Below are 12,631 nucleotides of genomic sequence, written 5' to 3'. Positions count from 1 at the left end.
GCTCCGGTCACTTATACTTAAACACCGATCGCAGCATTTAAGGGGTTAATGGCGGGCGGACGGGCCATTGCGGCGGCCCGCCATTGAGGGTGAGGGCCTGGCTGCAGATAGCAGCCAGTCCTCACCCACTATGGGGCGGGCTCAGCTTGTGAGCCCGCTCCATAGCCAGGGACCGCGCCAGGGCGTACATTTATGTCCTCTTGCGTTAAAGCCCAGGCAGTGAGGGCGTAAATGTACGCCCTATGTCATTAAGGGGTGACAAAGCTAATCCCTGCTCTGATCTAGCACAGCTGCACATTGCTATACAGTACATAGCAGGGTCCCTTTCCTTCTGATCATCGCTGGCACTGTAGAGATTTATTCATAGACCTTCAGGGCTCATGGTTGTGACCCACAGATTGCAGCCACTAGGAGTCTCTATACAACCATCAATTATTAAATGGTTGTCCTTCTCAGAAACTACAACCCCCAGCAAACCCTGAGAGCTTCATAAGCGTAAGGAATTCTGAGAGTTATAGTAAAAGCTTGTTATTCAGGGAGTTGTGGTCACAGGTCAATAGAGGATAGAACCGTTTCAGCACGTATGTCCCTTCTCACTGGTTCTTCGTTGGTGGGCCTCAGTGGGTGTCTTAGTCTAACACTGTCCATAACCATTGTTAACGGTATAAGAAGAAAATCTATTACCCATAGTAATACAAATCTTGAACTAAGCAGGACACGCAAATGAGAAAAGAAAAAATTGATCAAATTTTATTTGGACTTGCCACTTTAAAACTGTAATCATTTCTATATCATGGTATATTTGACCTGATTCTGCTATGTACTTTGCACAATGTGAATTTTACTACTAGAGATGAGCAAACGATCTGCATTTGATTAGCGGGGGCTGCAGAAGTTGGATAAAGCCCTAAGGCTATGTGGAAAACATGGATATAGTCATTGGCTGTATCCATGTTTTCCAGACAACCTTAGAGCTTTATCCAAGTTCAGCAGCCCCGCTAATAAAATGCCGATCGTTTGTGTTCGGATGGACTCGAACCCGAACCCGGTTCGCTCATCTCTATTTACTACATAATCTATTTTACTACATAATTTTCATTGTGTTCTTCTGTTTGCAACTCATGAATGGTAGAAATGGGGCTTATCTTCCTTAAGCTTAAAAAATGACAAGTTCCTTTATCATGTAACACATACACAGCTTAAGCTTTTCAAATAGCCCAGGCCAGCACCATTATAACTACAATAATAGTCACAATTAACAGATAGAGGATGAGAATGAACCGATCCAGGACAAAAGCTATTAAGTGCCATTCTGACTTTGCTTCCTCCTCTTTCTTGGAGACAATGAGATGTTGTCGGACCATAAGGAGTTCCAATAGTAACCTCTTGAGCAGTTTAATCTCTGGACTATCCTTGGAATCCTTTGACAGTTGTCTGTTAGTTTCGGACTCTGATTCATAAATTGCTGGAGATTCATCCATAGCTAGAAGCAAACAGTTTTGCATGAGGTCAGTCTATACATACAAAGTCTATACTTTTTTTTTACCTCTTTGAGTGATAATCACCAGATTGCTGCATTCTGCCTCCTCAATCATCTGGGGAATTTCCACTTATTGTTTATTGACAAATGTTACCTTGCTTGTATCACAATTAACAGGTCTGTCTATACTATTTGGCTCATAGAGAAAGGGGTCCTGAGTAGGGATACCCCATGTAACATCCATATGCCCTAATGGAGTATATGGACAGTGTTTGCGTTTATGAGCTCATCTCTTTAAAGGCATTGTCTGACCAGGACCCCTTTTTGTGGAATGAGGAAGGGGGGGAATGAAAAAAATTAAAAAGTAACATACATTCACCCCCTGGCTTCCGTGCTGGAGCCTGTACTCCGTTGCTCCAGTACCTGTTGTGCAGCCGCTTTCGGGTTCAGAGAGATAATGTGGCAGGCCTGCTTAGCCCTTTACTCAGTGGCTGAGTGGGGACTGTGCAGATCATGGTTATACTACTATCACAGCAAAATGCAGGAAAAAAAATGGAGAAACCACACAGTTTGAACACAGCCCAATACATTATAATTTCACATGTATGACACTGTTCAACTACATGGCTTCTCTGGGACTGATGTACAATAAATACCAAAGGTACACAATAGATTTCAATGACTTACATTGGGTCAATTACAAGTTCTATAATGGTATCCATTTGTGTTGACTAGACAAATGGTGCTGAAAGCCAAGCTATTCTTCCTCTTAGATCTGTAAGTAACTTATTTTACAGGGAATGTAAGTAAGAATAGATAGATATCCATACCATTGTTCTTAACTGCCGGTGTCATGAAATCTGGTAAATCATTGTATATGGAAATTCCAAGGACATATGCCAGTCGCTTCAGTACCCAAAGCTTCAACCACTTAGGGACTTCCGGCCTCACAGCAGACAGGTGTAGCATATAGGATATAAAGATTGAATCCATGATGCTAACAATCATTATCAGTAGACATACCATACAGAAGACACCTGAATGTAGATATTACATAGGCATATAATGAAAATAAAGAAATAGTACAAATAATGTAATTTTTGCCTTGATTTTGAAATTACTTCTAAAACTGTTTGCAGTTTGTTTATGAATGGATTCATATCTTATGTAATTATACAAGAAGAAGATTTGAGTTTTATAATAGAAAGTATATAGTAAAATTATACAGTGGTGCCTTAGATTACGAGCGTAATTAGTTCTGGGACCGTACTTGTAATCCAAATCTATTCTTAAACCAAAGTAAAATTTCCCATAAGAAATCACTGATATGCAGACAATTGGTTCCACACCCCAAAAATAACGATTTTTAATTCTGAATAACATGTAGAACATATGAAACAAACAATGAGAAACAACTGAATACAGTATGTGATATTATAAGTTACTGTACAGTATAGCAATCAGCAAGTGGTGTATAATGTATAGTAAGTGCATAAACCTGAAAAAACTGCAGCAGTTTGTAGATACAGAATGGAGATGCAGATCCCCTAATGCAGTAGTGTAGTACAACAGGCTAGCATAGAAAAGCAGGGCTGCTGTCAGAGGTCTGTGTGGTCACATGACTGCACTGGGGAAGGGGTGTGTGTTTAGCATGGACCAATCAGGGAGTAAGAATTACAGAGCTGTGCAAGAGGATAGTGACAAAGTATAGAAAAGGTGAGTGTGAGTGCAGGCACATTATTCATCAGTGGACTGAAAAGAGCATGAAGGAATGAGTAGGGCACATATGTGGGCACATAAATGCAGCACTCTCTGACCGAGGAGAGAGGGGTTTCAGCTATAAAGAGATTACCCCCCACACTCCTGTACCCTGATGTAAGCCCCAGCCTGAAGTAGATCTGCTATGATTTTGAAGGTGGGTGTCAGGAATCTGGGCCTGGGCCTGGATTTGCTTTTGTGTGCCACATCCGATTGCTTCTCAGCTTCTGGCAATGCAGGAGTTAAGCTGAGAAGCTTTTGGACTTGATTATGCACCTGTCTTGTCTCTGTGATTGACGGGTTTCTCTGTCTGTAACCCGGTAGATCAGAGCGCCGGTCCAATGGGGATCCGGACTGGGCTCTTGGTCAGCATAAAACAAAGCTGAGGCAGAGTCCCAGCGCTGGCTATTAGGTTAACTCCCTGGTCTCAGCTTCCCTGTCTTCTCCTGTGATCCCCGTTCCTAATCCCTCTGTTTGCTTGACTCATTATCTGACCTCCTGCCTGACTTTTTGACTATCCGATTGTTTACTTATTCTGTACTGCGCTGCCTGTTTGCATTTGACCTGGCCTGTCTGACTATTCTTTTGTGTTTGTTTGTCCGTCTTGTTCCGTGTGCACGTATTTAGCGTAGGGAACGTCTACGTGGTTGTCCACGGCTGCCTAGGGCCGACTGAGGCAAGTAGGCAGGGACAGTGGGTGGGTTCAGACCTAGGGCCCACTGTCTTGTCGTATCTGTACCTCCCTGTTCTGACAGTGAGGGAGACTTCCTGGGTCAAAATACAGGGCTGTAGACCATCCTGTACAGGCCATGCCTCTCCCCCACTCCCCGTCCCACACAGTACAGGGAGCTCTTAAACCAAAGCTATGCTCTTAAACCAAGTTACAATTTTGAGCTGTGAGCTCTTCTTGCAAAACGCTCTTAATCTAAGTTACTCTTAAACTAAGGTACCACTGTATTTCTTTCTGACACAGTTTGGTAATAAAACATTTTTCCCTCTTGAGTACCCCTTTATGGCTATAAGCTTAAAATTAGGTGCATACCTAATATTGGTGGTTCATAAGTGTTAGGCAGAAAATCATTTAAAATCAAGAGAAGCACAGAGAATCCAAGCACAACTGTTATCTTAAATCCCAGCCGCTCACCGCCTTCTATTGGGATGAACATACTGGCTACGTCTACTAACACAAGCAGACAAGCTGGAATAATGAGATTAATTATATACAGAACAGGAGCTCTCTTTATCAGAATCTATCAATGAAATAGAAGAAAAAAAAAAGAATTAAAATATAATTGTTTATGTAAAGAGCGTTCCTATTTTTTTTTTTTTTAAACACAATTTTATTTACATCATGTTCATCAGCATACATTGACCTACACATGAGGATAGATCTACATACTGAACTCGTATCATGCTGTTCATGCATAAGTCTACAATGCAGATATCTTAAATGTGCTCTGAACCAATGCTTTTTTTAAGTTTTTTTCTTCTTTAGAAAAGTCCAAGAGACTCACAGTTCTGTGTCCTGATACTATTTTATTATTCTGAGGAAATCAAGTCAAATCCTAGTAGATGCAATTGGATTTCTTAAGTTTCTAAAGCAAAGTGTTTTCTAAGGCAACGGTACAAAATATTGAGGCAGATTTACCTGATACGTCACTTTGCTCCATTCCTCTCCAAATTTAGAAATATTTAAGTGAATAATGTTAATTTCTTTTAGAATCCATTCTGATTTTGAAAACTCTTCTAATGAACGTAATGCAACATGCTCAGCACTGGAGGATGGAATCAGCTGAACATCAGACACTGGTGGAAGATCACATATCATTATTATTACTACAGCAAAGGTAGGAAACACTGTAATACAGCAAGGTAGTTTTAAGACATAGCTAATAAGGTGTTGAGAATAGTAGGAATCATCCTGCTATTCTGTCTTTTCCTGTCTGATAATTTATTTTGACAGTTATGTCATCATCTCACAGCTGATCTACTACTCTGGATCATCTTCTCTTGATTGCTCAGCTAAGGACTACTTTAGAGATGAATTTCTGGCCAGTAGCCTTTCTATAAAGATCCCTGAGGTTATTATACTTTATTACACAACAAAATAAAAAAATGTTAAAAACAAATCTCTATCCTAAGGCTATGTTCACACGGAATAGGCGAGGAACTTCAAGGGCATGGAATTCTGCCTGTCCCATTGATTCAATGGGATTTCTCAAGCGCAATCCGTCCAATGGACATGTCAATTCTTTGGGTGGATTGTGCTTGAGAAATCCCATTTAATCAATGGGACAGGCAGAATTTCATGCGCAATCCACTCAAAATTCCTCATTTTTTCCATATTGTGAACATACCCTTAGTGTTTTGTTTTATATATGTATGTATTTATTTACTAAATTTTGTAGTAAGTGGTGGAATAGAGCTCTAAAGTACCAGTGCCACTAAATGAAAAAATGTTGCAGTCCAACATGCCAAACCTTAGATGCCCATAGAGAGCTCAATTGACAGTAGTATTATACCCAATAGTGTGGCTTTTGACACTTGGCGCATATACTTCACATATTATCAGATTGTATGTTGTCAAAGTTGTATTCAGTATTAGCTATAATACTATATATAATACTATACAGTGGGGGAAGTAATTCTCTTTAGGGCTTTGTTCCCACACCTTTTTTTTGGCCATTTAATGGCAGCCTTTTTGGAAGGTAATTTTGTGTGTTATGCAAATAACTGCCTAGCGATCAATGTTCAGGGCTATATCTAGAGATAGGTATAGCTAGCTAGGGTCTGTTTTTTTAGTTGTTTATATTCATCATCCTTTACCTCATTTTCTTTCATCTTCATTAATTGATTGTTCCATTCATTATCATTTAGTTCCTGTTATCTATTGGTGCATTCCTTTCTTGGTATTTATACCTCTCACCATTGATACATGTTTACTATATTTTTCTTGTGACTGTCTTTTTGGCATATAAATTTTAAAGGGAATCTGTCAGCACCTGGGCTACACCAAGTGTAGTGCAGATGTGTGTCCCACATTGTCTGGCCTCCCATTCTTTTTGTCCTTGGTGCTATAGTTTGTCCCCAATCCGTCCCGTTACCTTGGTATCAAGTGTCATAGAGGTGTAGCGGTGAGGCCTCACCACTACTGCCTCCTCCTTGTTTGGCTTGGCTGTTAATTGCGGCCCGCCCTCCTGCTTCCCAGGCTCGCGCCTGCTCCCTGGATGTGTGCAGCCTGCACGCTCCCGTCGGTGTTAACGCCCCCCCCCCCCCCCCCCCGCGAGCACTACGGTGCATGTGCGTTAACACCAACAGGAGCGTGCAGGCCGCACACATCCAGGGAGCAGGCGCTAGCCGTCAAATGGGCGCGTGCAGCCCGTGCCGGCAACGGCGCATGTGCGCATGAAGATTCTGTCACCGGGAAACAGGAGGGCGGGCTGCAATGACCAGCCACGCCAAACAAGGAGGGGGCAGTAGTGGTGAGGTTTCCCGAAGTGCGGCACGAATGCCTTACTACTACACCTCTATGACACTTAATATCAAGGTAACGGGACGGATTGGGGACAAACAATAGCACTGCGGAAAAAAAAGAAATAGAGGCCAGACAATGTGGGACACACATCTGCACTACACTGTCAGCACCTCGGGACCAGCCCAGGTGCTGACAGATTCCCTTTAAGAATTGGCAGAAGCTCCATAATATAAAAATGTTAATGCAGTAATCATCAACAGAAAATTGTGGACAGTCAAAACCACTCTACATATTCTTGCTATTGCTGGTGTTTTAAACATTTACCTGTATTCATGATTGCGCCAAATGTCAGCTTGCACATCTGAATGTCAAAAGGGAACTTGTAAAGATCAAGAGGACATCGGGTCGACACTTTCAGAGTTGTAATCCTCCTTATGGTGCCATTGTAACACAGTTGCATATAAAGCACATCAAGAGAGTCATCCTCTGTTCTGTTTAAAAAAATATATACATTTTTTATGAGAAATTTACTAAGATTGATGATTGCGCTGTATGTAAATGACTGTATGTAAATGACTCCCTGATTGCCAGTTTCCAATTTACATTTCAGATATGTTGATGTCAGGGACCCAGACTGAGTCCTCCGGTATGAGGATACAGTTTATACCACAAAATTCCTCTGGATCCCAGGATAAGAGCTGATTTTCCCAGATCTGTGTAAAGAAGACAAGATCAATTTTTTGTCGAGTTTGTAATAACAGTCATAGTAATAACAGGCTTAGTATCAATGATGTGTGCGGTGTGCCCTGTTTTAGATAAGATTCCTATTACACAGGGCGACTATCTGCAAAATCAGGCAGAATTGGGCAGCCGAGGAGTCGATAATCAGCTGATCGTTGTCTTTTAGAGCTGCCGACTGCTCTGTGTAAAAGGAGATGATTGGCCATCAGCTGATTAAAGTATATAGAAAAAAAATAAGATGTATACTAACCTGTCCATGCTCCTTGGTGTCCTTCTGCCTTTTAGTCACTGACTGGAGCCACCTCTGAAGCTTCTACACCGAACTCTGAAGTGACAGGCCACTCAGCCAATCATTGGCCACGCCAATGTCTCATCAAGGTCAGTGGCTGGCTGAATGGCATGTTACTTCAGAGATTGGTTTAGAGGCTTTAGAGGTGGCTCCGGTCAGCAGGAAACAGGCAGGATGACACTAGGGAGTGTAGAGAGGTAAGTATATACTTTATTACTTTCTAAATACAGCACAGACTTTGCTAGTGATGCCTGTGCAGCCCTTCCTGCATGTTCAATGAGCCGTTTCATAGGCTCTGTAAGTGAGCACCTATCTAGCAGATAGGAGCTCGCTTACTACATTAATAGGGCCCAAAAGCTCTTAACAATGTGTCAGGATTGTGCAGTTACCTGGTGTGAACTGGGCCTGTTTTTACTTCTATGTGCCACACCCGCTTGCTTTTCAGCTTCCTGGCAATGCGGGAGTTAAACTGATTACTGGGAGACTTGATTAATGCAGCTGTGTAGGTCTTCAGCCTCATTGGTTTCTCTGCCTATCTGGAAGCTGAAAGATCTGAGTGCCAGTCCAATGGGGATCCGGACCGGGCTCTTGTTCAGCATGAAATGAAGCTAAGGCACTCTCCCAGCACTGTCTAATTAGGTTCATACCCTTATCCCAGCTTCCCCCTGTCTATTCCTGCGATCCCCGTACCTTATCCCTCTGCTTGCTAGACTTGGTTACCTGACCTCTTGCTTGACTTTTTCACTATCCGATTGTTACCTGATTTTGTACTGTGCTGACTGTTTGGTTCTGACCTCGCTTGTTTGACTATCCTATATTGTGTTTGTTTGTCTGTCTTGTTCTGTGTGCACGTATCCAGTACAGGGAACATATTGTCCACGGCCGCCTAGGGTCATTTGAGGCAAGTAGGTAGGGACAGTTGGTGGGTTCAGTATTAGGGCTCACTGTGGTGTCTTGTCCCTACCTCCCCGTCCTGACACAATGTGCATAAAAATGTAGGAAAACGAATGATTTGAATGGCCAACATTTGAGAGGTTGGTGAACTTACAACCAGCTCAGAGCTGGCCATAGACCTGATTACTGTTCACTTGAATTGGAGCTGAACTGCAGTTACACATCGCTACACAGTGGGAGAAGACAAGCTGCTTCCCACTCATTCACTTAGGGCCTTATTACACAGGACGATTATCGTTCGAAAAATCTTTAGGTCGTTCGGGTTTGAATGATAATTGTTTAGTGTAATAGCAGACAACGATTAAACGACCAACCAGAAATCGTTAGTCGTTTGATAGAGTTTGAACCTATTTTTATCGTTGATCGTTCGCAAATCGTTCGCATGGAATAAGATGTTGTTTGGTCATTTGCAATAGCGACAACAAGACGACCACAAGAACAATCATAAGTGGCGATCATTGCTCAGTGTAGTTGGTTTTCAGGTCGTTTGCCAAAGCGATCGTTTGAGATACTTTATTGTTAATCGTTGATTGTTGAAAAATCGTGTAATAGTGCCCTTACTCAAACTAGAAAACTTAAAAACAAATAAAAAGAATATATTGCCAAACTGCTTATTTTTTATTTTAAGTGTACAGCATCAAAACCTACAGAAAATCAGACAATAAGCCACCCCTGAAAGCCTGCTATGAGTTACAGAGAGGAACTTCACCAGTGAGTAATAATACTGGACCTTTGCAAAGAGTTCATAAGCAGTTCCTATTCCAATCAGAAGGGAGGTCAGTCCAGTACAGACATTTGGGGCAGATTTATGTCTGCAAACAGGAAGAAAACATGGCAGAAACCTGCCCCAGAGCAGGTGTACATTTCTGCACCCAGCAGGCACAGGTTCTTAGTAAATCTGATGGACTGCATGGTGGCAAGGCTTTATTTAAAACTGGTGTATGAGTACGCCAGTCTCGATAAATGTCACCCATTGTGTGTTTGGCTAGTAGTGTTACCATAGAACTGGTCATATTATTACGGGGCACGGGTGCTCCTCTGTAGTCTAAACAAGTAAGCAGGGCACCCCAAGCTGATTACCATGAGCTAATAAAGCTTTGTATTCAGTGTTCAGTTACATGTTATCAGATCCCCTTTGTCCATCTTGTATATTAACTATAAAATATTTGCTAAGCACCATCATGTACTGCTAGCAAACATCTTACCATTTCAAAGTTCATCAAACTTGTCATAATCTGCAGCTTTTCATCCTGGAAAACAATTGTTAAAAACATTGAGGGAAATAAAAAAAAAGAAGCGAAATATATTTTGTGAAAACTAAACAAATTTCTCTTTTCACAATCAATGGGGAATCTCTACATGCAAAACACATTTATTTTTTATCATAAATTAAGTGAAACTGTTTCAATGAAATGTGCTCCAAAAGACAATGAAGTGTGTCTGTTTATGCCCTGGATACATTTTTCATGAGCAGAGCCACTACCGTTTTTGTGAATGTGTCAGGTGTGTCGGGAAAATGATTTTTTACTGTTGAAGACGTATCATTCATATGGTGGAAATGAAACTCAGTCATTTTAGTAGGGTCTTCCAATAGGTTTTTTAATCGGGTCTTCAATCAGTTTTCAAATAGCAAGATCACACCAATCCTCCACCAGGGTACTCACAGGGTGACTGACACTGACACTGTGCATACTCTCCTGCACTGAACTCACTAAACGCTCTGCCTATTGCCTGTATTTAAGGAAAACTATCAGCAGGTTAGATGAATTTAACCTACTGATAGCGCCCTATTGCGCATGTGGCTCTGAGAATAAAGAACCATTTTCCGTACAGATTGTAGTTTGATCCTGCATCCGGTAAGGCCATTTGGACCACTGGGGGGGCAAGCCTCTTGACCTCCACCCAGAGCGCCATTCTATCCCTGGCCTACCCCTTCTAATGATTATGAGCGGAGCTGGCCTCTGGGGGTTGCAGGAAATGGCACAGGAACAGTGCTAAGGATGAAGTTAAGAGACATAGCTTAATCCTTAGCGCCCCGTGTGCAATAGGATCTATTAGCAGGTCTGAACATACAGTAGCTCATTGGTCATTGATACTTTATTCAAGACCATGATGTCCAGGAGCATTGATAGCACTGGCATCTTGTCCTGGATCTTGAAGCAACTGCCACTCTGCATTACTGCATCACTGTCCTCCTGAACTGTCTGTTCCCTGCTCTGCTGTTCACTTATAGGCTATGTTCACTCGCTGTAATAAATTTTGGAAACTACGGCCATACTGGTCATTAAACACAACGCCAGTAGGTTTTCGAATTAATTGATTTCTACTGCTTTTAATAGAACAGCCGTTGTTGTGCACTCAGTGCATTAACTACGGCAGTTGTTCACTGCAGATGTACAAAATAATAAACATGTCTATTTTCTACGACTACAGTTCATGAACAACAGCTGTAGAAAATAGACTGTTCACACACTGTGTGACCGTACAGCCAGGAGTAGTGCGAATGAAAGTCAATGGTTAATTGATTTTCATTTACACCCATATGGCCAGCAGACTTGTATGGGTGAAAAGTATTGTTTCTACTGCCGATTACTCAATTTAAGGAACATGTAATACAGTGGCCATTGTTTGACACTGCAACCAATGGCTGTTGTATAACATTCTGGAACATACCCATAGGCTGCAGGCATTTCAGGCAGCATTTTTACTATGGGGCTAAGGAGCCATTATTAGTACAGGGGACATGTTGAGGGGGCATAAGTAGTGATTTTAAAATCAGGCAGGTGTTAAGTGCATGATACACAGTAGATACTGTATTCACCCAAGCATGCTTGGACACTCTTCCCCCTTAGTATTTTTAAACTGGTGTGTGATTTCTAGCCACATTTTAATAAAGGTATTTTACATTTAGGGTACGTTCACACTTACCGGATCCGCAGCTGATTTTCTGCTGCGGATCCGCAGCAGATTTCATTTAAATAAACACAGCGTCAAATCTGCACCATCAAATCTGCTGCAGATCTGCTGCGGATCCTGTAGGTGTGAACGCACCTTTTGTGACACTTTTGTGTCCCTTATGTATATTGGATCAGAAGAGGGGGCAAAGGGGGGATAACTTTGAATTGCCCATGCCAGGCCGGTCTCCACTGCTCAATGGGACCTCATTAGCATGTCGGATTAGGGCCCATCGTATGACCTAATGAACTGATTCTCCAGAGTGGTGCTGACAGGCTTCTATGTAAATCTCAGTATTGGCCATTAGGTTATACATTCATTTTAAGATCACATTGTCTGACAGCTTGTGTAATTTCCATATCTGAACCCAATGAAGCATTTTTGGGGAAGCTGAGTTGGTATAGCAGTAACAACATTAATTCTGATGAAAAATTTCCAACATGTCTTATTTTGATTGTTCTACTGCTATCTGATATTATTACACAATAACAAAGGTGAAGTTCAGGTAAAGTTCATACATGTATGTGTTCATACATGTAATTGGCATTATGTGGGTCTTTTCGTAAATACATTACCATTTCTAGGACTCCTCTGAAAGTCAAATCCACTGATACAATTGTTGGTTTACGCCAGTCTTTGACAGGTCTGATATACATAAGGTGAGGAGACTGTTCCAGGACACCAAGTCTGTCGGTTACGTTGTAATATCCACATGTGTCTTGGCCACACGTCACAGCTGTTTTAAGGTTCATACAAAAGATTATAATATCCCACATCTCAAGGTGGGGTTTTACATATAACACATTATTAATTAGATAAAAAGTTTTATTCAAGTCACCCAGTCGTGATTTAATGGCAAATAATGGCCCTTATTTCAAAACAATGGGCATTGTTTTAAAATAACGGCAATTGTTTGCCATTAAATGACGGGCATCCACTCAATTTCAAAAGTGTGTGAACATAGCCTTTCTGTGTTTTC

The 12,631-nt window shown here is 41.6% G+C and overlaps 1 pseudogene; it reads right to left on the bottom strand.

Annotated features, from left to right (window-relative positions):
* Window positions 1–1,001: 1,001 nt before the first annotated feature.
* LOC138789286 (5-hydroxytryptamine receptor 3A-like) lies at window positions 1,002–12,428 on the bottom strand (annotated as a pseudogene).
* Window positions 12,429–12,631: the final 203 nt, after the last annotated feature.

The sequence above is a fragment of the Dendropsophus ebraccatus genome, chromosome 4 (assembly GCF_027789765.1).
Source record: "Dendropsophus ebraccatus isolate aDenEbr1 chromosome 4, aDenEbr1.pat, whole genome shotgun sequence".
NCBI classification, from domain to species: Eukaryota; Metazoa; Chordata; class Amphibia; order Anura; family Hylidae; genus Dendropsophus; species Dendropsophus ebraccatus.
The sequence above is the reverse complement of the archived record's forward strand: the minus strand, read 5'-3'. Positions and strand labels throughout refer to the sequence as shown.